Here is a 26124-nt window from a genome sequence, read left to right as displayed (position 1 = left end):
CCATTAAATATTCACACTGATATATTGGATTAATTGCATTGAAATAAATAATTTTCGCTAAAAAGTTAGTTGCAAAGTTTAACGAGCTACAAAATTATTTTATTCCAAAAGACTTGATAGTAATCAGCTACGTCAATTTTATGGATAAATTTGCGGAAAATGGGGATCGAACGTAATTCAAAGCAGGAATTAGATACAATTGATCCGTTTGAGCTTAACAACACATTATTTAAGTCAGAATTTACTTGTACCAATTTTACTGCACATACGAGTACTTTCGATCCAAAAGGCACTTATAGTTTTTTTTTTTCGGTTTTCAGGAGTAGAAGAAATCGATGTTGCAAAATCTATCTTGAAAATATTCAAATCGGTTAGCTTAGATGATATATATAGACATACCTACACTTTTTGTCAAAATGATTCTCCCATATATTTAGCCGATTTAACATAGATTTTCAAGTCGGTCATTTTTACATCATGTTTTCCTTTTGTATGGAAGTTAGTGAAAAAATTCTTTAATTTCAACTTTCTTGGAAAGAAATAATAACAAATTGTCTTGTTTTAGGCTGATGATGCTTGAACTTCTATCCGCAATGACAAAGTCATTTTTGTAACCTTGTTGGACTTCTTTAAAGCTTTAGATGCAGTTTAACATATGTTCCTAGTATAAAACATATAGTTCTGGTTATTTGATACCAGCTTTTTTCACGGCAAAAGCTATTACTTGAGTAGATCATACCTCAATAATATATTGAGTAGAGTTCCTCAGGGATCAATATTGGGTCCACTTCTTTTTACAACACTCAAAGTAATGGAGAAGCTTACTGTTGATGCGGGTTTTTCATGCAACTTTTTTCTTGCAAACTCGGATTGATTGAAGATGGTACCTCTAGGCTTCACGCTGATCTTCTAGAGCATAGTAGAATGGGCTGAAAGAAATAGTTTACTGTTAAACAAAAGAAAAAAAAGGTGTTTAGTTGTTTATACAAATAAACTGGATTTAAGCTACTTTAGAATTGTTTCTTTTTGTAATACTCCAATCGAATATTTCGAGAAAACAAAGAACTTAGGGATCTTGTTTAATATGACGTTTAGATTCGATGATCATGTTACGAGTAAAGTAGGGTAAGTGTACGGGTACTCTAAGAGCCTCTTTTTATCTTTGCCCTACATTTATTGTCTGAAACGATTCCTATGTTAACACCAATTGGTTTCATCGAGTAAGGTTGATCCTTCGGTCAATATTGTATAACACCAGGCACACAATTGGTCTAAGTGCCAGGCTTTGGGTTGTCCTTTTTTTTGATTTTTCTGTCATTTCTTATTCCATATCCCCTCAACACGATAATGATGCAATAAAAGACAAAATGATAAAAAAGCAGTTGATATAAAATCAGCAAAAAACTTGAAAAAAAAATAAGGTGGCACAAGTAAGTATTTCACCCAAGACATACGTGCTAACCATCAAGCCACGTAGCTTGGTTCTTCTTAATCTCCATCCAAACATTGTCTAGTACATTAACGACAGTCTTCATTTCGGAGTTTTTAAACTCCCATAGGAAGTTATTGTAATCGGTCCTATTTTTTGAATTTAAAATGTTGACATTTCTAGACGTTTCAGGGTCCATAGAGTCGAAATAAAAGATTTTTAGAGAGATGTCTATTCGTGGGTGTGCACGTACGTTCGTACATCCCTACGTTCGCGATGTTTTTTTCGTAGTCCAAAGCTCAAGAAACAGTAGAGATATGAACTATAAATAAATGTTGTTTTATAGATAATAATGCAGAAAGAACTCTCAAACAAATTAAGTGGGTGTTTTTTTTTACCATGGTAACATTTACCATTTCAACATCTGGTAACATTTTGAGAAATATTGAATTGACATTTTTTTTACAAAAAACTAACAACCTAAAAAAAACAAGTATAACAAAAGTTGGTAAAAATTGATCTTGGACTCAAATATCTTTTTAAGAATTTGAGATTATGCCTTCCAACTTACTTTAACTTATAAAAAATACTGTAACAACATCCGGAAAAATTTTAAGAAAAATCGAAATGACAGTTTTCTTTTACAACAAAATAAAAACCTAAAAAACAATACTAAAACTCTTTTCAAAAATTAAAAATATTGGCTTTAAACTTATTTTATCTTACAGAAAATATAGGTTTCGACATTCAGTAATTTTTTGAAAAGAATCCAACAGTCCGTTTTTCATAAAAAAATAAAATCTACAAAAAATAGTACGCTTTTTTCTTAAAAATTAATGTTCGGTTCTAGATATCTCAAATTAATTTCATTCATCCAATTTGTACTTGTTTATAAAAGAAATAAAAACTTTTAAGAAAATTTACTTTAAATTCGTAAAAATTGGTTTTCGACTAAAAATCTCGTTAACAAAACTAGATTTTGAAATAAAACTTTTTAATTTGATGCTAAATATTGTTGATAATTTTGAAATTTGTAAGAATAGTTCAAGTGACAAGTTTTGTAACGCAATTCGAAATCCCAATAACTTTTCAGCAAGACAAATCGACAGACGGGATGGGGAGATATCAGTGTGGGTTAGGAGTAGGGTACTTTTCTACTTTTTATAGATATTGGAACATTTTTTATGTTTTTGTTCGTAAAATTTATATGCGTTGATTTTATGTCACTTAATTTAATATACGCCATTCCTGTGATCGAACACTGACTTTATCCCTTGTATATAAATTATACAAGGTTGGTCCTAGTACACTTCCTTGCGGTACACCTTCTTCTATTTTCCTTAGCTTTAATTAATTTTGATGAAGTAGTACTCTAACGAATCTGTTTGTAACTAACAGTACTTCCTAGTATTGCCTAGGAAATTACCTTTGCAGCTTGTTCTTAAGTCCCAAATGGCAAACCTTGTCAACGGCTAGAACAACATTTAAAAATATATCCAAGCATAATGGTATTTCTTCAAATGCCTTTTCCACTACATCCGTGATTGGATGTGCTCGGTCTATCGTGGAATTTTTATTCCTAAATACAAACAGATAGTTCGGAGCTATTCTTCTGCTTCTATTATTTTGCTGAGTTTTTTGAGTAGCAGTTTTTAAATCTAAGTTTAAATCATTCGTTTATTATAATTTTGAGTTTTTGTTTAAACGGTCATTTCTTTAAAAACTTGATCAGGTTTAAGTGTGCTGGTAATTTGTGTTAGCTAATTTAAGTTCACATATGCTTCTAACCTTTTCAACGTGATAACATTAATTTAGCATCTTTCGATGCTATTAACAAACTGAAAGAAGTCGTATTTGCAAGGTTTAAAATGAAAATAATAAATTATTTAATTAATATTTAACACTTCTTAATTCTACAGCAAAATAAATTGATTATTCTTAAAATACGCCTTGCTACAATTTTGTTTTACTATATTCTTATCAGCAATGCGAAAACATAAGATACATAAAATCAATTTCATTCACTTCTATTAATTAGCTTTGTGTTCACATTGAGATAAGATAAAAGTAAATTAAACAAATTTTTTGGCACGATTATAGAAGAATATTAATCATTTATTATTTTACACAATATTATAATGACAACATTTTTTATCTATCGATTTCAAAACAAAAGATAGATACTCGTCGTTTCCAAATCGATACCCCAATAAATCAATTTCTTTAGTTACATATTTACTTGTGAAAAGGTAGATATCTGCTTTCGTGCTACGAAACGAGCAGTATTTAAAGATAAAAGCGTCATTGACAAAATCAGCTAAGTGGTATTTATCTTATTGTGAAATTGTAACCAGAATTGCCAAATGTGAAATTGAAATTGTAACCAGATTCGGCTAATTTTGTATAGTCTGTTAAATTTTAAAAATTAGTTCAATTTTCAACAAATTTCAAAATCATTAGAACAAACCTTTTAGGTGGGTTGGGGGCAGTTATACCAAAATTACAGAAAAATAAGTTGTTTAATCTTTGCTTTTGATAGTTTTGGAGAAAAACAGTCATAAAAATTCTTTATTAAAATAAAAAAGTCAATCAATGAATCAAAAAACCTTTTCTGTATTTGCAATACTTTGGAAAATATGTTTTTGGAATATGTACTTTTAAAAAACCCATTCATTTTTTCGAAATGGATGTCTAAATTTTCTGGACTAATAAGAATTTGCTTGTGATTTTTTCCCAATTTAAAAACTATTTCAACTTTGAAAGAACAAACCTGGCAATCTTGTTTAAAATAAGTTTAATTGTTTCACAAGTGAATTTTTTTAAAAATTTGTTTTAAGGCAATCATTGTTGGTTCACACACAATCACATTTTGTAGCGCGACAAAATGTCTGTCAGCACTTTGAAGTTTATTTGTTAGTCATTGAATCAAGTATAGAATTATTTTAGTTTGCAGTGATTCAATAATAATTACGAATGGTTGCTATGTGAGGTAGATTTTTAGTACCCGATTGCACAATTTTTCAGTCATCGATATCGATAGATACTTTGTTTAGAATACTCATATATATATATAATTTTGTTAATTCTATTTAATTGATTCTGAGTGATGGAATATTTTTGCAAAACTTTTATGTTTACGTATATAGATATTGATTTATTATGCAGTTTGCGTATTTTTTTTAATATATGTATCTGGTAAATTATTTACATATGGTTGGGAAATATTCAAATGCATAGATATTTTTGTTTAATTACTGCAGCAGGTTAGTAATATTGTCATATTGGAGGTCACCGACAATTAGGGCAGAGAGAATCAATTAGGCCAAATGGTAATAGGCATACAGGATTTTTTTTTAAATAGTGATTTGTTAAACGTTTCGAAATATAATATTTGTTCTGGAATTTTGAATCATTTTAACATTTAAAGGTTTTCTAAGACGAATTCCAGAAGAACAAATATCATTTTGTGAAATTAAGAAATTAAGCGTCATTCTCGAAACCTTATTATTTTAATCCATCACTATTCCGATGTTAAAATAACTACATTTTTTTGAAAGAATTACCAGATCTTTGACAGAGAACATATTGATATAAAATTACCAAAAATCTTCATTATGTCAGTTGTCATTTTAAAACGATTTTAAAAAAGAGGATAGGAACTAAACACTTCTCATCCATGCTCGTCTTTCATAAGTTTTATTGAAAAAATTTTAAATCGATATCTCTTCCATTTCTTGAGATATGACCGACGACTTATCCCGTACACACTCACACAAATTTATCGCTCTTAAACCTTTAATTTGGACTCTTGCGAACTTTAAACATCTCAAAATCTTTTATTCTAAAAATTAATATGACGCGCTAAATTAATTGATTTTGCCAAATTTTTGTGATACATATTTAACGATACTAAAATCAGTGCTTCTTTTTCTTAACTCAATTCCACAAACTCTCTTTCCATTATTTAAACCGATTATGCTCCATTGAAAAAGCTTGTGGAATTCCTATAAACAATTCAAACGTAATATTTTCGCCTGCGGGAATGTTTATTAGTATACATTTGATCCCAATTTCAACCGTATCACCACTGTCAAGTACAGAGATTCGGTATTCAGTCGTACTACACGAATGTGGAACCTCCTAAATCTGTCATAGAATTTAAAATTATTTGATTTCTTAAAAAAAAACTAGTTTTTCAAAATTTTGTATTTAAAAATTGTTATAGTAATTTTTGTTTGAATACATTTTTTTTATTTGAGTTAAAAAACATTTATAATATGCAGTTTAGAGCCTCAGACCTTAAATCAAAAATAAAAATAATGACATTTTTGATCATCAAATATTATTAAGACAATACAATTGTAATGAAAGCCTAATGCGAATCGACTTAAAAGCTTACATTTCAATCCACCCAATAGTTTCGGCTGTAGGGTTAAGGAAAGGTAGACAGAATGCAAAAGTTGCCCTTTACCTCCTATAAATCCCAAATAAAATTTTTTTTTTTGAAAATGCAATACTATAAAAACATAGAGATTAGCTTCTGCTATGTTGCACGTAGAGCCGTCCTGTTGAAATCAAATGTTGCCAGTATCCTCTTCTTCAATTTTTGTGAACAAAAATTTGTTCAGATTACGATCGCCATTGACTGTAACGGCCACTCTTTGCTCATTTTCGAGGAAAAATCGACCAATTATGCCTCTGGAAAAAATCCGCACCCAACAGTGACTCGTTTTGGGTGTTTCGGCTTTTCAATCTATGCGTGCAGGTTTTCTGTGCCCGAAATGAGACAATGTTGCTTGTTACACACCCACCAAGATCAAAATGATTTTTGACAAAATCTGCATCTTCTCTAAGCGTTGTTCCCAGCGTGTTCAAGTGTAAACACCACCTTATGCTCCTAGCAGAAGGATAATTATCTGTGAAATCAGACATGAGCTAAGTGTTACCATTCACGAAATAAGCGCTAGTTGAAAAAAAACCTTAGATAGCGGACTCTATTGAAGAAGGGTTATGTCATAAAAAAAGAAGCTGCGATGCAATCACCAAAACTGACAACTTCCCACTGGTACCTGATAGAAAAATTCAATCGTCATTTTCTGTAACAGTTCGATTTTAGACTTTAAATAAATGGAAAAAGTAGATGCAATACAAATTTTATATTTAAGCTTTTCTGTGGAGATGTATCCGAAAAGTTAAATCAATATAGTTGTATAGGGCCATTAAAAATTATAAAACATTAACAAAAAATTATTCAATGACATGAAACAACTTTGAAGTCAGTAACATTTTTTATTTTCAAGATATTTAAATTATATTTTTAATACACACTTATGAGTATATTTTTTTCTCTCAATTGATAATAACTTAATTTTTAAATTTAAATCTTCTCCTTAACATTTTTTTTTTAATTTGTCAAAAGTAAGTAAAGATGGATAGATACAGATTTTATTGAATTAAAATAAAACTTACATAACATTCATGATAGATTGCAAATAATTTAAATAATTGAATAGAAACACAATCAGAAATTTTAGTTCATTATAGCACTTCTATTTGTAGGCACAGTTTTGCAAAATTCGTTAAGATTGACAGCATTCATTTCATTCAATAAACTTATCACTTGATCCTCCGATAAAAAGTCTTTTCTGAATACATGAGGATCTTTTCCCAAGTAGTGGACAGTATTCTCTCTTTCTTGAAAATATTACACTCAAGGGATAATTCAGATGCATCAGCAATATATTTAGCTCTACATTTCTCATCAACCTTTAAAATGACTTTATACCAGATGTTTTTAGCGGTTGTTAAATACTCGTTGGGTTAATAAAAATTAATTAATTAATTAATTTGACATTCCTCAGCAGGATCTTGCCACTCTCGATACAAACCGTTTTGATCTTGTATGGCTTTTATGGTCACTTTTATCACGACCCTTGAATCATTCATTTTAAAAACGTCAAGCAAGAAGTCCGCTTGCAACTTCAATGTTTTTATAAAAAAAGGAAAGAAACTTGTTTCCAGCATTATTACGTAGTTTGGCGTATTTTTCGGCAAATGAAATGTTCATTTTAGGAGTTTTTCAACCGAATTTTACTTTTTACATTTCCATTTCTGCGACCTATATAAAAGTGTGCTATAAACTTATTCATGAAGCATTGTTTCCATGTCATATTCATATCAGTTTTGGCCTTATCCAATTTCTACTTCAAGTGCTTTTTCATTTGATTCATTATGTCCACCATCACTTTTAATAACCATAATCTTCGATTTATCTATACGTACTATTAAATTCCATAGCTGACAATGCTGGTAAACCATGTTAATCATGAGCTACAGAGTATCCGGTGAATGCGCAAACATGACTATATCATCTGTGAACAGCATTGCCTTAATCTGCATAGCTGCGAAATCCACTCCACCTGGCAGGTAGTCTAAAAGGTCATCTATAAATAATACGAACAAGGTATTGCTTAATGTACAACCTTGTCTCACTCCCGATGAGCTTTCAAACCAGTCTGAGAGTTCTTCACCTGTATATTCAGCCGCCATTGTTCCTCTATATAGGTACTCAAGAACGCGACCAAATTTCAATAATGTCGCAAGACTATACAGCTTATAGAATAGTGCACCTCGATCGATTGTATCAAAAGCTGCTTTAAAATCGATACAAAATACATACAGCTTTTTCCTTTGTTTCAAGAAATTCACTGCCAAGCTCCTGAATATAGAAATTGCTGCACATCCTGGTCTAAATCCAGCCTGAAACTCCCTCAGCAAGTTGCCGGTCTCAATTCAATTAACAAGACGCCTATGCATCGTCGTTGTAAATTTCCTGTAAGATAACGATCCTTTCTTGTGGATTTAAAATATAATAGCATCTCGAAATTCATCTGGGGACAATTCTCTCTCCAAAACTGTATTAAAAAGTTTTAAAAGGTTCTCTTTGAGCATGACAGTCCCATATTTAAAAAATTCCACTAGAATGCAATTCGAACCAGCTGCTTTTCCATCTTTAAGCGTCTCCAGCGTTTCTTCCAACTCGCTAAATGTAAATGCACAGTCCAGAGAGTCGACTACGAATCCAGGTGCTTCGAATTGCCACTTTGTCGGCGTTATTACAGGATTTAAAAGATCCTTGAAATGGGAAAGCATTACATTTGAAGACAGTTGTTTGTGGATAATAAAACGTTTTCCATTCAGCACTCTAGCCAGATTCCAAAAATCAGCGGAGTTTTTAAAAGATGCTAATCGGACTGCTTGCTTTTCAGCGTATTACTTTTTTCAGTCTTACAAAGCTTTTTAAACTTCTTATTGGTCTCTATGTAAAAACCCTTGAATAATCCTTGGGTGGAAGATCCCCAACCACGCAAATTATGTTTAAAGGGCTTTTAGACATTCTTCTTCAAACCAAGGTTCTTTTTTTGCATTTCCTTTTTGATGAGGCTTTCACAATCCGTTCTAAGAGGGAAAAGTCATGGATTTAAAGTGACAGTACAAAAATATTATATAAGATAAATATTTTGAAGTCAATATCTTTATTATTATGTATGTCAAGATATTTGAGGCGAACGTCGTGTCGCTAGATTATTATTTGGGAGATTTTCGAGATCAACAAAAATGTTCACATTTTTAAATTGTTCTGGTAAAGAGACCTACGACTCAATTTTCAATATCTCTAAATATCTTTGATTTAGATTCTAGGGATCTTGAAATATCGATCACTGTCAAAATTTCCAATTCGACAAATCGAACTGATTACAATAACTCCCAATGTGTACTCAATAGTTCAGTCAATACACTTAGTCCGAAACTAGGAAGTCCATATTCTCAGTAAAGTGTTACCAACATCAAGCTTGATGTTAAATATGTAGAAGTGGGCATATTCTAACTCCAAACATTTTAAAATTCATTTTCGCAAATAAATTAATAATTCTTTTCAAAGTTTTTGAAGGTAAATATTTTACAAAGAAGAATGAATCCTTTATATCCATAAAGACAGAAATGTGAAAGACAGGCACGAACTGTTATTTTTGAAAATGCATCAACCCAAAAAAGCACTTGAAATGGTGTACCCTCTTATTCTATGATATATGCACTCAAGTAGCAGATACATACTCGTATATGTACATAAAAAGGTGAATAGGTACCTTACTTGTAGGTACTGCACAATTCAATTGCGATTGAGTTTTGATATAACAGCATAGCTCTAAACAAGCTGACAGAATTCAGATAGTAACGGGGAAAAAAATAGAAATAAATAGAAGTATCTATATAAAATGCATTTTTGCCCCTCGAGTCGTTCTCGCTGCCCGCCGCCCTCGACGTATACTTTTGGTTAGGGTATCAATCTTTATGTTTTTTGTATTTATAGCAAACTCTGTTTAAATGAATCTGAAATACTTTGAGAGAGGGTACACTCAAAAGATATACTGAAACAGCAAAGTACATATTAGGAATTTATAGCTTCCGCTAAAAGTGGGTGGCATTCGTTTCGTACTCGTATCTATTGGATCCATTCATAGCTACTATGTATTGATTATTGCATCCATCCATCGCGTTCCGTCGCGTCATCGTCGTTGGTCGTCGTTAGTTTATTTAGCAGTGGCAGCATTCAGTGCAACATCAACATTGATTGACAGAATATTAAGTTTTTCTTGTTTTTCCATAGATAGTGTTGGTATTTTCCAGACCTTTTTTTTAAAATATTTTCTGTTTTATTACTTCAAGGGGAAGAAATAATAACATTGCATTGATGGTGTGCGGTGTACTTTGGATGATGTCATTCAATTCACAACGAGTTTTATGTTTGCTGTACAGTTTTTCAAAAGGGGTTCTAGTTTGTTGAGTTGAATGTAATGCTAATACTTGGTCGTTGTCGTTGCACCTCCCCCTTGTTCCACCGCATCTCACTCAAAAGCTATAAATGTGAATTTAATTTGCAGTTCACAATCGTTTATTTGCTTTAATTCAAGATGATGGGGTGGGCAAAAATAATAATGTGAACTTAGTTTGACGATTTTGATGGTTTGTTGGGGGGGGGGGGGTTGTAGGCGGTGAAGGACATTAAGTATAATATGTGCATAATTAAACAAACTATTTTCGATCCAGTATGAATTTTTGTTCTTCATTAACAAATATGGTTGGATATGGAGGTACTCGTTTCTCTAACAAAATATAGATACTTTTCGCGTATGTAGATACAAAGTGAATTATTACAGATAAATGTCAGATGTTGTAATAATTTTGTTTTCTCTTTTTTTCAAATTTGTATTTAATATTCGTTTGATGTTTTATGCATAATGCTTTTTGTGTTCTTGTTCAAATGGCGCACATAAAATGTCGAATAATAAATTGAGTTGACTTCCTTTTTGATATACAGAAAATCGTTTTAGGTATAGATATTTATTTTTTTTATTAGATTTGACGGTATAAAATACAGATTATTTTTAATGGATTTTATGACAGCTTTTGATGCAGATTGATAGTTTTTTCGTTTGTCTATTGCTAAGAAAGTGATTTCCTAATAATATAATAATTTTTATTACCTGTATCTATTTCCAAAAATTTTATTTTTTGAAATATAATTTAATGAGCAAACAACAACTAATGCTTATACCTACATAATACAAATGTATGTTTGTTTGAGAAAAACATGGTTTTCAAACAAAAGATAAATTATTGAATTGAGTTCAAAACTGCTACAACTAGATTACTAAAAGTTATCATAAAAAATCATTGCAAAAAACACTAATAAGACAACTAAATTGCGGTTGTTAAGAGTTAAGCACCACTTCAACATATGCTGCTTTTTTTAGCTAATATCTTCTTGTTTACATATAAAAGAAATGGTTTGCCTCAAAGTCCCATTACTAAAAATTAAATTAAAAACATTCGCGATTTTTATCCGGTATCGAAGAGCTTTCGTTTGTGAATTTATTGAACAACGTTTGTTATCCAAAGATTTGCTTAAAAAATCCGCTGAAGCCCTAAATTAAACACATTTTTGGCGACGTGTCTGCCACGTAGACGTCTTTCATGTTTATATTCAAAACCAGGTAATCGAGGCCTCCCGGATGAGAATAATTTTAAGCGGAATCATAAAAGTCTAAAAACGCCCAAAAACGAGTCTTCGGCAACCTCTGCAGGACAAATGCTGTTACCTACAAGTCTGTCGAAACTGTACTTGAGATCAGCGAATTATAGGCGTCAAGATTGAATTTAAAGTGGTTTCCCTCCCTATTTCGATTTTCGAAAAGTTCTACTTTTGATGCAGTTTTTCTTAGTCGCTACGTGCTCGAAGACCAACTTACCTACAACTTTGAAATCAACTGATTTTGTTTCACGAAAGAAAACTTTATACTCAAAATAAAACATGCACATTTTCTGCAGTAAAGGACGTCTTCATTATTTCGTTTGTTGCAAAGATTACTCATTTAAGGTAGATCAGTTCGATAAGGCAGAAAGTTAAAGTTAAAAACTTTAACACGTGGTTTAATATATTAACCTATGAGCTAAGTCAGATAATTTGTTGCTGAAATATATTCCTGATGGAAGTTCCTCTGGATAGATGCAGACTATAAAATTTCTCATCTATTTTTTCCGTGCATTTGGAAACATGCCCGGCCATTCATGAATGTTTGACACCATAAGTCATAAATGAACTTGCTATTTCTATTTCTTTCTATTCTATTTCTTTCTATTTCTTTCTATTCCTTGAATGGAAAGGCATTTCCTTGCAGAAGAAAACTTCTACCACTTATTTTCATCGCCTTTATTACTTAATCGTAGTTGGCTTTTAGATTGTGTACGTACAGATGCATTATACCAGGTAAATAGCATAGTTTGCCGTTAAAGTATCACTGCATATCGTTCCAAAAACCTCAAAGGACTTGTAATCAAAAACCTGGCTACATGTGTTGACCGTTGAGTTAAAACGGTCATTCTGCCACAGCAGCATATCGTGCTTTCAGAGGAGATTATAGTTTACATAATCGTCCAACTACGCAAGCAATTGGAAAAATTGTGAACAAATTTGAATGGACTGGATTGGTCTGAAAATATCGCTAATGTGAGTGAAAGGTTTGCCGAAGACCCGAATGTGTGGATTTCTCGTCGTTCTCAGGAATTAGGACTATTTTACGTTTGGATATGAACTTACATCCATTTATAGTCCAGCCCACACAAAAACTGAAACCAGCTGACCATTTACAACTTCGTAGATACGTGCTTGAACAATAGGCGGTACACGGAGATTTTTCAAAAAGTGGTCAAAAATTACCTAAAAAATCGATGCCTGCAACAATGCTCATGGTGGTCATTAACAAAATGTCAAACTTTACAATAAAAAAGAAATATCATGAACAAAAATATTTTATTTGTATTTTATTAATATTTACTTTTGAAACCGCAAAATAGTTAACCCTGTTTTTTAACTTCCCATAGGAGGTTATTGTAATGGGTCCGATTTGTCAAATTGAAAATTTTGACATTTCTCGACGTTTCAAGGTCCCTAGAGTCGAAATAAAAGATTTTTAGAAAGATGTCTGTGCGTGTGTACGTACGTTCGTACGTCCGTACGTTCGCGACGTTTTTTTCGTCGTCCATAGCTCAAGAACCAGAAGAGATATCGACTTCAAATAAATTTTGTTATACAGATAATAAGGCAGAAAGATGCAGAAAGGGCTCTCAAGAAAATTGCGTGGGTGGTTTTTTTACCATAGCAGTTTAAGAAAAGGTGAAAATTTTGGTTAACCCTTAATATCTTACGAACCAAAAACGCTAGAGACTTGAATTAAATTTTATATAATAAACTGTAACGTAATCTCAAAGAAATATATTTTTTGAAAAAAATCTATCTAACGGTTTTTTTTCTAAATCAAAAAAACTGAAAAAAAATTTGTCACCTCCTTAATTTAATGACTAACATATTATGATTTCATCTCCAAAACAATTTTGAGCAACGGAGAATAATGTTTTTGAAATCTGATAAAATTTTGAGAAAAATCGAATTGACAGTTTTTTTTTATAAAAAATAAAAATCTAAAAAAAAACATTACTTAAAGTTCGTAAAAATTAAATATCGATTCAAATATCTTTTCAAAAACTTAAAATTTAGGCTTCAAGCTTATTTTATCTTATAAGAAATATTGTTTTCAACATTCAATAAAATTTTGAGAAAAATCGAATTGACAGTTTTTTTTACAAAAAATAAAAACCTAAAAAAAAAAATTAATAAAAGTTGGTAAAAATGGATTTTCGACTCAAATATATTTTCAAAACTTTGAGATATTGGCTTTAATTTACTTTTATCTGTTAAAAAATATTGTTGTCAACATTTAGTAAAATTTTGAACAAAATCGAATTGACAGTTTTTTTATAAAAAATTAAAAACCGAAAAAAGTTAACAAAAGTGGGTAAAAATTGAATATGGATTCAAATATCTTTTCAAAAACTTGAAAGTTAGACTTCAAACTTATTTTATCTTATAAGAAATATTGTTTTAAGCATTCTGAAAGATGTTTAGAAAAATCGAATTGACAGTTTTTTTACAAAAAATAAAAACCTTAAAAAAAATTTATAAAAGTTGGTAAAAATTGATTTTCGACTCAAATATCTTTTCAAAAATTGTAGATATTGGCTTTTAACTACTTTTATCTTTCAAAAAATATTGTTGTTAACATTTAGTAAAATTTTGAAAAAAATCGAATTGATAGTTTTTGTACAAAAAATTAAATACCTAAAAAAAAATTTAACAAAAGTTGGTAAAAATTGATTTTCGACTCAAATATCTTTTCAAAACTATAAAATATTGGCTTCAAACTAATTTTATCTTATAAGAAATATTGTTTTCAACATTCAATAGAATTTTGAAGAAAATCGAATTGACGGTTTTTTTACAAAAAATAAAACTCTAAAAAAAACAATACTAAAACTTGGTAAAAATTTACTTTCGACTCAAATAGCTTTTCAAAAATTTCAAAACTTACTGACTTATTTTATTTTACAGAAAATATTGTTTTCGATATTCAGTGATTTCTATATATAAAAATCCAACAGTCCGTTTTTCATAAAAAATAAAATCTATAAAAAATAGCACCCAAATTTGGTAAAATTGATACTAGTACATATAGACAAACTTTTAAGCAAGACAAATCGACAGACGGGATGGGAAGTTATCAGTGTGGGACGCATCCCAGCCTCTTTTTATTTTAGCTTTTTAGCTAAAATAAAAACTACTTACATAAGTGAGAAAACATACATGTAGAAGTGCTGAAAGATTTGAAAAAGCATATTTGTTTAAGAGTACCTGTACTCAGTTAGATAATGAATCTTTTAGAGCACAACTTAAAATTTTCGATCATGACTGAACATTTGGATTTAACTTGACGCCTGCATCTGGCGGAAAGCTCAGTGTTAGCAGAAATATAAAACTTTTTCGATGACTAAAATAAAAAAAAATCTTTGTTAAATAATTTTATAAAATGTTAACTTTATCTTAAATAATAAAGAACAAAATATATGACAATTATTAATAGTATTTTTGTCCTTGTAGTACCCGTAGCATAATGGTTAGTGCGAAGGACTGCCACACTAGAAGTCTCGGGTTTAACCCTTGCCTGTGTCACCTGTATGTCCCTTGGTTGAGAGTTGTAACTCACTAGGACCAAATTACTGAAATGATTTCCTTAAAAACAAGATGCATACATTAAACATATCAAAACTGTTAAAAATAATACAAATCGAAGATTTTGACATCACTTTTTGATAAAACTTGAAAGAAAAGAAAACTAAGTTTTTAAATAAAAGATCTCTTAGCCTTATATTCCTCCCTTGTCAATCATGACTAGCTCTTTACGTCGTTTAAAATATTATTAGTATCCCAAAACAGTCAAATGCTTTAATCTAAATCATGATAAACTACATCATTAATGTATCGTTTTTGACACAAAGATTATTGCCAATTCTGTTTCAAAGTATCCGAAGTTCTGCAATTGACCTTTCTTCAAGATAAACATAAATATTATAATTTAAAATTGAATTTATAACTTGGGGCAGATACATACATTTTGCAGCTTATACTTTCTTTTAAACATTTCTACCTTTTTTAATTTGCAAGAGTTAAACATCTGTGATAGGTTTAAACCATGTCTTTCGTAGAAAAAAGTGCCTATATAATTTGTATGTTTGCTTTATTAGTTGAAATTCGAAAAAGACCACCACCTGCCATCTAGATAAACCACAAAATAATAAAACTGCCTGCATAAAACAAACAAATAAACATAGCCCATTTTTATACCTACAACCAACAATTTTTCAGTAAGTTGATATAACAATAAAAACACAAAAAAACGGTAAAACAAAATTACTTTGATCTCGTTTGTCTTTTCGGGGTCTTGAATTTTCATTAAAACGACCGACCTGGACCTGCCACTGAATTTTATTTGTATCTCCGTAAGCAAAAAAAAAATATCTACTTAAGAAGTTAAAATCTTTCAAAAGAAAAAAAAATAGAATAAAGTGAAGTTAAGTACAACCTACGGCCAGTTTGAAAAGAAAACAACAAAAAGATACAAAAGTATCTAATGCTCCATATTCACCATCAGCTGCGAAATATTTGAATTTGTATTGTTTTTTTTTTTCTTTTTATTTTATTTCTGTATATCTTGATGTATCCCAGTTGAAGAATTTTAGCGGTGAAGTTGCGAAGTAGCAAATAAGCCCTTTTGGGAAATACCAAAAAAACTTGCCACTTAAATGTACAAATCAATCGATCAAGTATATGCCAATCGGTTAGAATTACAAGAACAACAAAAAGTATCTAAATACATTTCCTTCAGCGAATTGCTTCTTGTTATTTATTGTTGTATGTAATAGTTTACGCTTTGAATCGCTTCCTTCACATTTCCTGATCTCCTTGGGTTTTCAAGCTATACCAACTCTGTCATTCGCCGCAATCTATCTCCTTCTCTTTGATTTGTCGCTATATAGCTACACTGATCGTGCCTACGACTTTGAATTGGAGATCTGAATCTTTTAAGCCTGATACCTAGATTAAGTGTTTTTTTTTTCTTTATTTTTCTGCAAAATGATGAATTTTGTATTTTTAAGTTAATCTAATAAAAGTGTGCCTAAGCTGTACATCCACCCACGTTTCCCCTAAAAATAACCATGATTGCATTTCCTTACGTTGTTGTTGGATATTACGGGATTGCCTTGGAGATGACGGACGGGTTGGTTTCAGCTTAAGCCCCCCTTGAGGTTTAATTTATTTGGAACATACAGCTTAATCGATTAACAACTGGAATGAAGCTTGACTTGTTAATCAATTAATATATGTAGTAAGGTTTGGTTGGTGGGTAAGTTTATCTATCATTTGGAATCAGTAGCACGAAGTGGGTGAATATAATATCTCTATATTCCATACATGTGGAACAGGCTAAGAGATCTAGTTTATAGGAAAAATTAAATTTGCGGTTCGCATAGCGAGTATGTTAGCAAGTAGGTAAGGTACCTACTCACTCAATAAAATATGGTTCAGTGAATAATATAGTTTATTGAACAATTATATTATTTCTTATTGCCCACTTATCTGATCGGTCGTCATAGTTTATTCTTGCTTATTCGAACAATTTGAGATTTATGTCTAACTGGATATAAATACGTTAATTTATGCTTAACATTTTGTATCTTATTTAAACCATTTTTTTGGAAATTTGTTTTAACTTCAAAAATTTACTAGCCTTGGAAATCCTTCGGGTCAGCAGTTCAAATGCTCAAATTACACTTGCATTTGAATTGGCAATATATTTAATTGGTTTTAACTATTTTTTTTTTTAATTTCTAGACACGACACATTCGCCATATTTTCAATTGTTTTTAAATAAAATTGTTTATTTTATCGAAATTAAAAAATATGAACTCATAGCTACATAGCTAACATTTTTATAAATTCAAAAATATTATACCTGTGTATATCGAGCCCTTCCCGCAAATTTATTGTAAGCACCAAAATTAATTTTATCGTAAACGACAAATCAAAAGCTTACTGCTGGTCCTAGAAACAACTTGTACCCATAGTCAGTATTGAAAATTAGTAATTATCCTTAAGTTAAGAAAAAGCAATAGCCTCCAAGGTTCTATGTGTTACTAGCAAATTTTAATAATTAAGTTTTCTTTTTTATTGAAAATGTCGCTTACGATAAAATGGCGGGAAGGGCTCGATATGATTTCATGCCCAAATTTTTTCAAATAATAATGAATTTATTGTGTGCAAATATTTCGAACAAATCCAGTTGAAGCAAGAGCTCCAAAAAGAACCGTTTGGCAGTACGAGAAAGCCAACTGGGACGGCCTCAATAATTTCTTCAGGATCTTTAACTGGTCATTATGCTTCCTCGGTAGCGAGGTAGACTCCAATCCTGATATGATTTGCACTAGTATGATTAATCTGGGAATGAAAACTTTTATCCCGAATAGATTTAAAAGTATTAAACCGAATCGAGCTGTAAAGAGGTTATCAAGAAGAAAGAGGTGAGCTTCCGGTGTTTTAGAGCCGACCCAACTAAGGAAAAGCAGAAAAAGTTTAAAAAAGCTAGAAAGGCCTGCAACGTTCATATTCGAAGGACCAAATTTTTTCATGACCAAAAATTAGGGCAAAAAATACGGCAATGTCCCAAAGGCAGTAAGAATTTTTGGTCATTTGTAAAAAACATGAGGAATTCTTCCTCTTCCTCGGTTTATACGCTTGTTGTCAATGACACTCCTTTAGTTAGCTCAGCCGAAAATTCCACCTTACCAGAAAGTGTCATGGCTCCCCCAATTCTTGAACACGTAAATGATCTTTTTTTCGTACTTGAAATGTGACGAGAGTTCTTAAAAATCTCAACTGCGTGAGCTTTTCCATCTATCCTATTCTTCTGGGCTCATTGCGAGTAGTTGGAAAACTGCGATTGTTCAGCTAATCCCAAAAAAAGGCGAATCTTCTTCCTCCGCAAATTATTGACCTATAGCACTTACTCCTCTTCTTTCTATGGTCATGGAAACGCTGATTAATTTTCAGCTTAAGAAATATCTTGAGGAAGGATAGCTTCTTAATGACCGGCAGTATAGCTTTCGTTGTGTCTCATGGTTCATCTCACCAAACAGTGAAACAGTGAAATCTTTACATCGATTTGGAGAAAGTAAGATTATTGGACTATTTAATAGGCATTTGATAAAGTTTGGAATCTTGATCTTTTATCGAAAAAGCGTGCTTTTGGTATTGACGAATCTCTTCTTCGTTGGATTAGAAATTTTCTTTCGAACCGCTCAATTCAAGTTGTTTTGGATGGATTCAAGTCTGAAACCCATAAAATAAATGCTGGTTTGTCCCAGGGCTCCATTTTGTTTCCCACCCTATTCCTCATTTCTCTAAATGATCTACTTCTTATCCAATACCTTGTTTCGCTGACGATAGCATTATAAGCTTGCCATGTTTATTTCCAGACTCACAACCCTCCTCTTCAGATGTGGAACTGCAACGACAAAATATGATAAGCTCATTAAATTCCGACCTACACAGCATTGTGCAATGGGGAATAAAAGACCGTGTAGAATTTAATGCTTCAAAAACCCAATGCTGTCTTGTATCGTTAAAGCGAGATATACCCTCCTTGCTACTATCTATGAGTGGCACTTGCATCAACGAAACTGAAGATCTAGGCATCCTTGACGATGTCTCCAAAAATGCCCCAAGATATCTAGGTTTTTTGAGACGATGCAAAAAATTTGTCTCTCCTTCTGATCTGGATATCTAAAATATACAAAACCTATATACGTCCGAAACTTGAATATAACTTTCATCTCTGGGCTAATGCTTCAGTAGCTTATTTAAGCCTCTTGGACAGTATTCAAAGAAGATTTGATTGGTGAATACTTGAACATCGTCGTTAAGTATCTTGTCTCAAGCTTTCTTACCGTTATTTTAACATATTATGCTGTAGTGAAATAGCCAGTTACATTCCTACCGAACACCGGCACCTTCTATCCAACCCTTCCCTCTTCTTCTAATGTTCACACTGTGTCTTTGGCATATTGAAGGTTTTAGTGTTAAAAAATAATTTAAAAAAAAAAAAATTAGGTGTTCTTGAATTAAATTTGGTAATTGTTTTTTCAAACACAAGTTCGGGAAACGTATTCCGTAGTATAGAACATTTTTAAATTTGACTTACAACTTGCATCGTTAACTGAAATTCTAAATATCTTATGTGCAGTAACCCCAATTCGGGTTTTTTGGTTTATTTTTAAAGAGAAAATCAAAATATCACATAGAGACATTACAGGGGAAAGTATATTTTAGTTAGTTGGTAAGCTTTCCAAAACTAAGTTGTTAAAATGATGAAGCACGGCTTTTCTAGGCTCGTCCCCACTTCCTCAAGAGTTTACTCTTGCACCTTATTAATTGTCATAGTGAGACTAACACTAATATGGAATTGAACTCTTTTGAATTGGAATGGCTAATCTGCATGATTGAGATTGGGACAATAATAAGATTTTTACTCTTTCCAACATTGTTGGTTAATACATAAGCACTACTAATGTTTCATCCAATCGAGGGGTCTCTTAATGTCCCAGGAGCATCTAATTTCAATTGAAAGTGAGAGAAAACCGTGCAGTTCCTGCTACTTCATCCAACATGTTTTAATTTATTTTCAAAACAAAATCATTTCTTGGTCCTAGAATCACAATTTGACAAAGAAATCGTCTTGTATGTTAATATGTAAATAGTTTAGAGTTACTCTGTATCAAATTGCCAAATTCTTCCGTTAGTGTCACATAGTCCTCAGCATAGTCGCCAATCTCCTATTTTTAATAGTCTTAACGCGCGTCGTTTTAAGAAACGCCTAAGAATAGGCAATCATATTAGGCCCAAATTCAGGAAGCCTTTAAGGATATCCTATTTATTAGTATTCTGAAAAAGAATATATTGAATATCTAATGTTAAGTGATGAGTGAATCTACTCGAATGAGCTAAGAATTTGAATTTTACCTCGGTAAAAAGTATCAACGCTTTCCAATTTCGTATCTTCCTCCACAAAAAATTTTGATTCATGATAATGCTCCATTGTAACGTGAAGGACTGACAAACAGACAAACAAACAAAGTTTGATCAAACAGTTTTAAAGGTATTAATAGACACAGTGCGAGCAGAAAGAAAGTATTTATAAGGAGATGTTGGTGCAAATTATTTATGAATTAATGACTTTTGCAATGACTAAGAGAAAAACAAAGCGTGTGTTGAGCATAATCCTTTCAATTACTTTAATACGATGTTCAAGCAACATAAATGTTAGTATTACCAATCAATTTAAAACCTCATAGTTCAATACTGTCGAACAGATGTAATTAAGATACAGCCCAGTCCTCATTTCCACACCTAAAACCTTCACTTAAATTTAAAAATTAATAACCCTTGAGTTTGTATTTAAAATTTGTTTTAATTAAATCAATATATTTATTTTTTCTTTCAGGTAAGCTTCATTATAAATAACATGTGGTAAGCTACTAAGAATAATTACTTTTTAAATTTTTAAAAATCGAACACATTAGTTGGTAATTCCATAATGTTATTTTGCTTCACATGGTAATATGTGTTAAGCATATAAAAGTAAAAGATTCAGTATAGATGATTGCCAACCCTACATAACTGATATTTATTTAGTGAGCCTTTCGGTATCATAGGTCTAAAGGTAACCATATATTTTTGAAATTTGACTTTTTTTTGTTAAAAAAAATATAATTTTTCTTGAATTTGATCATGTCAAATACTCAAAAACGTATAACGATTTCGTCAAATTGAACAATTTTGTGATGCTCTAATCTGCATTGCATACTATACCTGTTTTGGTTTGATCCCAAAACTTCAATTTCCAAAGTTGTGTACTATAAATGTATCCGAAAGGTTAGTCAAGCCAAGTAATTTCATACGTTTTAAAAATGTATTTATTTATTTCATCATTCAGAGAACATAAAATAAACATTATTCCAAAACATGAACGATGACTTTCCAGATTCCATATAACTTGCACCTGGTTTTATAAGGTGGAGTATCAATCCTCCAATTTAATTTAAAAAATGCGTATCTTGTAAATTTCCTTTGTACTTTTTCCAGCCGCTCACACGAGTTATTATAAGTTGGATTCCAAAGCGTAATGTAGTACTCAAGCACTGATCTAACCCAAGAATTAAAAAGGGACTTGTGCGTATGGGTCAATAAATTCTTTAGTGTTTCTCTTAATGCACCCTAGCATTTGATTGGATCTATTAATTATGTAATCAATGTGTGGTAAGAAGGAAAGTTTTGTATCTAGTACAACTCCTAGATCTTTTTTCTGAACCACTCGTTCTAGTTCTAAATCGTTAATAGTGTAATTGAAGTATATCGGTGAAATGATACGTAAACAGGACATAACTTGACACTTAGAGACATTTAAGTGTAGAAAATTTTTGTCACACCAATCAGCCAATCTATTTAAATCATCATTCAATAAAAAACAATCTTGAATGGATTTAGTGGTGCGATACAGTTTAAGATCATCCGCATGATGAATTTTTGAATATATCAGGAATGACATTGATAAATAAATGGAATAATAGTGGTCCCAAATGACTGCCCTGAGGGACACCAGATGGCACTAAGATCCGTTCCGAAAAATTATTGTCTTTTGTTTGAAATGATAGGTAATTAAATACTATCTTTTCAAATAACTTTGGTAAAGCTGATTATTAGTAACATCCTGTTTATATCCTGCCTTAAATACAGGTGTTATGTAAGACAATTTCCAAAACTCTAAGAACTGACCCTGAGAAAGAGACAACTTAAAGATGGCCTTCAATGGCCTGGCTAAGGAAGATGCGCATTTAAATAATAAAATGGGTGGAATTAGTTGTATCTAAGTCAAGCAGGGCTGTCATAACTTCTGAAACCTGTAATATCATTAAACCAATATTAAGAGATACTGGAATGTGTGGAAATTCGAGATTGGAGTTTGGCGAATTAACCGACTGAAAGTAGACAGCAAAAAGATTGCAAATCTCATTCAAGTCACTTTTGATGTTTGTAAGTACTTCATACAGCTTAGATGACCATTTAATTTACGTTTACAGTTAATAAAATTCCAAAAGCTTTTACTACTATTTTTTATATAAGATTCTATAAAAAACATATGGGATCGATACAAAAATGTTTTGAGTGTAGTAAATTCCTTTTGTGCAATTTAAATATCTCGACCAAAGTTCAATACTTTCGTAGTTCTTATTAAAAAGTTTAAATGCTTTATTTTTTCTATTTTTTAAAATTAATCAGTTTCTTATTAAACCAAGAAAATAAAAAAGATATTCGTTCATTGGATCAAAGTTCAATTTTCCTACAAAAAAGGATGATCGAACTGCGATCAAAACACCTCGACCTCTATCTAAACCTGTCGATAGTTTAATCCTATCTTTTCTGAAAAGTATATAATTAGAGTTGAATAATTCAGATGTTAATTGGGCTTCAGTTAACCAAGTTTCGGTAAGTAATATTATATCATAAAGACAGGATGAAAAAACAATATATTAATAATCTAACTTCGTTCTTATCCCTCCTGCGTTTTGATAATATAATGATAAATTAATACGAATCCTACCTTTAATATGATTTGGCTTAGAAAAACTCTTGCGTAATGATTTAATTTAAATCAGCTTAAAATTGCTTCAAAAAATGTATGATAAAAAAAAACACAAAAGAAAAACCATAAAAAATAATTTGTAGGATTAAATCTCTCACATATCTTGACGATTAAAAAAAAAAAAAAAAAACAATAATAATTCACAGGAATAACACCTAAGATATTCATTTTACCTTCCCCCTTTTTATTCCAAGCAAATAAAGGAAAACCTTCAAAAATTTCTTAACAATGTTTAAAGACCCATAAAGCAAAAAACAATAAACTAAAACATTTTTTCCATTTAAATTATATATTCGGCCTATACCCCTAAACCATCCCCCCAAAAAAAAAAATCTGAAAGAATTGTATAGCTTCTCCAAGAGAGGTTGAAATTCTTTAAACAAGTCTAAAAGTCATTTCATTTTAGAAGATTTTTTCTGCTCTTTTGCTGATGTAAAGAATAAAACAAAAAATAAAAAGAATTCCATAAAACCAATAAATTTCACAAAAAAAAAAAGACTCGTCTCCTTAAAATAATACAATTAAGAGAATATAAAATAAAATAAATAAAATAAAAGCCTCTCTCTCAAAGGCAATGCCAAGCAGACCATAAAGGCTTCTATGTTCTTATTTTTCAACTTAAAATCCTTTAATGATTTTTTTTCTGTTGTCCCTAATTGGCCGTCACTCAATTACCCAAATTTAACTCACAAGTGTTTTTTTTTTTTATTATTTATCTCAGCCGTGAAAAATTTAAAAATAAATTATCCTTTTTATATCAACTTTTGTTGGCAACAAATGTGTAAGAGAGAAAAAGAAGAAAAGTTAGATGTATAGAAAATCCTACGTGATTTGAATCCTTTTTTCTCTCTTGTTTCTTATATACCTACCTTCATACATGAAAATAAAATAAAAACGGTAAATATATGTTTTTATATTTATAAATGTCATTCATTGACATTTGGAAAGACTACACACGCATCTTAAAAAAAAGGAAAGACATTTTGCATGCCACTCTCAAATCAAAAGGATTCTTAACCTTTTCTTTTCATTCTTGTTTTCACTCCGGGAAATTGTTTTAAAAACCTTAACCAATCCTATAGAAACTTATTGAGACAAACATACCTTACCTAACCTATCACACAGTGGCATTTTCACAATAGAAAATTGTTTCATTTTAAGAACTGTCAAAACCACAAGACCATTCCGGGTTCACAGCAGCAACACCAAGTGGCACCTGAAACTAAATAAAATATAAAACAAAAACAACAATGACAAAATAATAATAATAGATTCAAATCACGTTTCACATTCACGTCCTCTTCTATATACGACTTTATGCCAGGATGGTTTGGCTAAAGCTGACAACCATCTGATAGATATACAGGGGGATCTCTATGGATATATTGAGGTATAGTAGATACGTATCCAAGTCATACATAAAAAAAGAAACGAAAAGAAAATCAACTAAACCTGGAAAAGCTGGAAAAATCAATTTTCCTTTAAATTAAAAGAATAAAAATAAAAAAAAATGACAAAAGATTAGAATCTTGAAATCAAATTCTGTCAAAAAAAAAATTGAAAAGTTTAAGCTTAGAAAACCCAACTTATGTACGTATAAGACAAAAGGTGGGTGAAAAAGTTTGCAAATGAACTACCCTAACCATAACCTAACTTAAAATTTGGGAAAAATTGAATTTAAAAGATTGAAATTCAAATTTACTCGTATTTATGGAGAATTATTCTAAGATATTAGCTTTCTTTCTGAGTTTGAACAAAAATTATGCGGTGATGGCTTAGAAGAAATTGTGGAATTGGCCATCTGGTGGCAGAAACTTGAAGAATTTGAAGGATGAAAATTGAATAAATCAAATTACATAAGTAAACAGATTTATCCCCAGAGCCAATATGAATGCCGCAAGCATCGAAGGAAGAAAAAAAATGTATTTCTCTTAGTTGAGTTTTATTTCTTACACTAAAATCAAAACTAATGATGAAATCTTTATTTCAATTGATAGTACTATCGATATAATTTAATGTTAGAATTTTAATTCATGCAAAAGTTGGCTGAAATTTTCCATCCGCTAAGTATAAATTTGACATACGCCTTCCAACATTTCTACTGGTAACTCATGTCCAAAAATTTCAGTTTGGCTGAAAATTTTCGTTTTAGACATGAACCTTAACATATTCCTAAAAATATAGTCTAAAGGTGTTAAATGGAGTGCCATGTCGCATATGGCACTATCTTGTTGAAATCACATATCGTGCAAGTCGAGCCTTTCTATTTTTTAAAAGTTTGCTATACTGTAACGTTGCGATTCGGATAATCTTTGATGAAATACAGCCCAATGATTCCGTCAACCCATACGCATCTGCATCAAACTGACTTTTTCGTGGTCAATTTATAGATCTTAAAATTCTTCTAGATGATATTTGACTGATTTGGATCAAATGGCAACTTAACTTAACTGCCTATCTACTAGGGTAAGAATTAAGCCCAAAAATTGGAGTCTCAAATAGCGGTCACCGACTTCGAATTTCTGTATGTTCACAAATTCAACAGCTATAAGTTGTCAAGTTTTTTGTGATATTTAGTGATTTATGTGAAGTGAAACACTAGGAAATTTTGCACTTTTTTCAATTTTAATTTAAAAGTTGACTATTTCTTCACACCTGATAACCCTGTGTACCAATCTAGTTCAGTCAAAATAGACAAATTACCTCGAGATAATCCAGTTATAGGTTCATCTCCACGATGTTTGTTTTTATTTTTTGGTATTGATTCGGAAAGTATTTGTGTTTATCAAATTCAGTCATAGGTCTTCTGTAGAAATATTTAATATTTACACACACTCACACACAAGTTATACAATCTTAAAAAAACAGGAAGTTTAAAAATTGTATTATATTATTTTTTAATTTAATAAAATTAATACATATTGATGAAAAACGAACAATATAAACATATCCAAAAAATAAAAAGATTTCTAGAGCCTTAATATTAAA

At 31.0% G+C, this 26124-nt stretch overlaps 1 protein-coding gene across 5 annotated transcripts in view; it reads left to right on the top strand.

Annotated features, from left to right (window-relative positions):
- Nucleotides 1–26124, top strand: part of LOC129953876 (probable serine/threonine-protein kinase DDB_G0286465) — a 386722-nt gene that overhangs the window by 110836 nt on the left and 249762 nt on the right. The gene's annotated exons all lie outside the window — the stretch shown is intronic.

The sequence above is a fragment of the Eupeodes corollae genome, chromosome 1 (genome assembly GCF_945859685.1).
Source record: "Eupeodes corollae chromosome 1, idEupCoro1.1, whole genome shotgun sequence".
Classification (NCBI taxonomy): Eukaryota; Metazoa; Arthropoda; class Insecta; order Diptera; family Syrphidae; genus Eupeodes; species Eupeodes corollae.
This window is presented reverse-complemented; position numbering and strand designations above follow the sequence as displayed.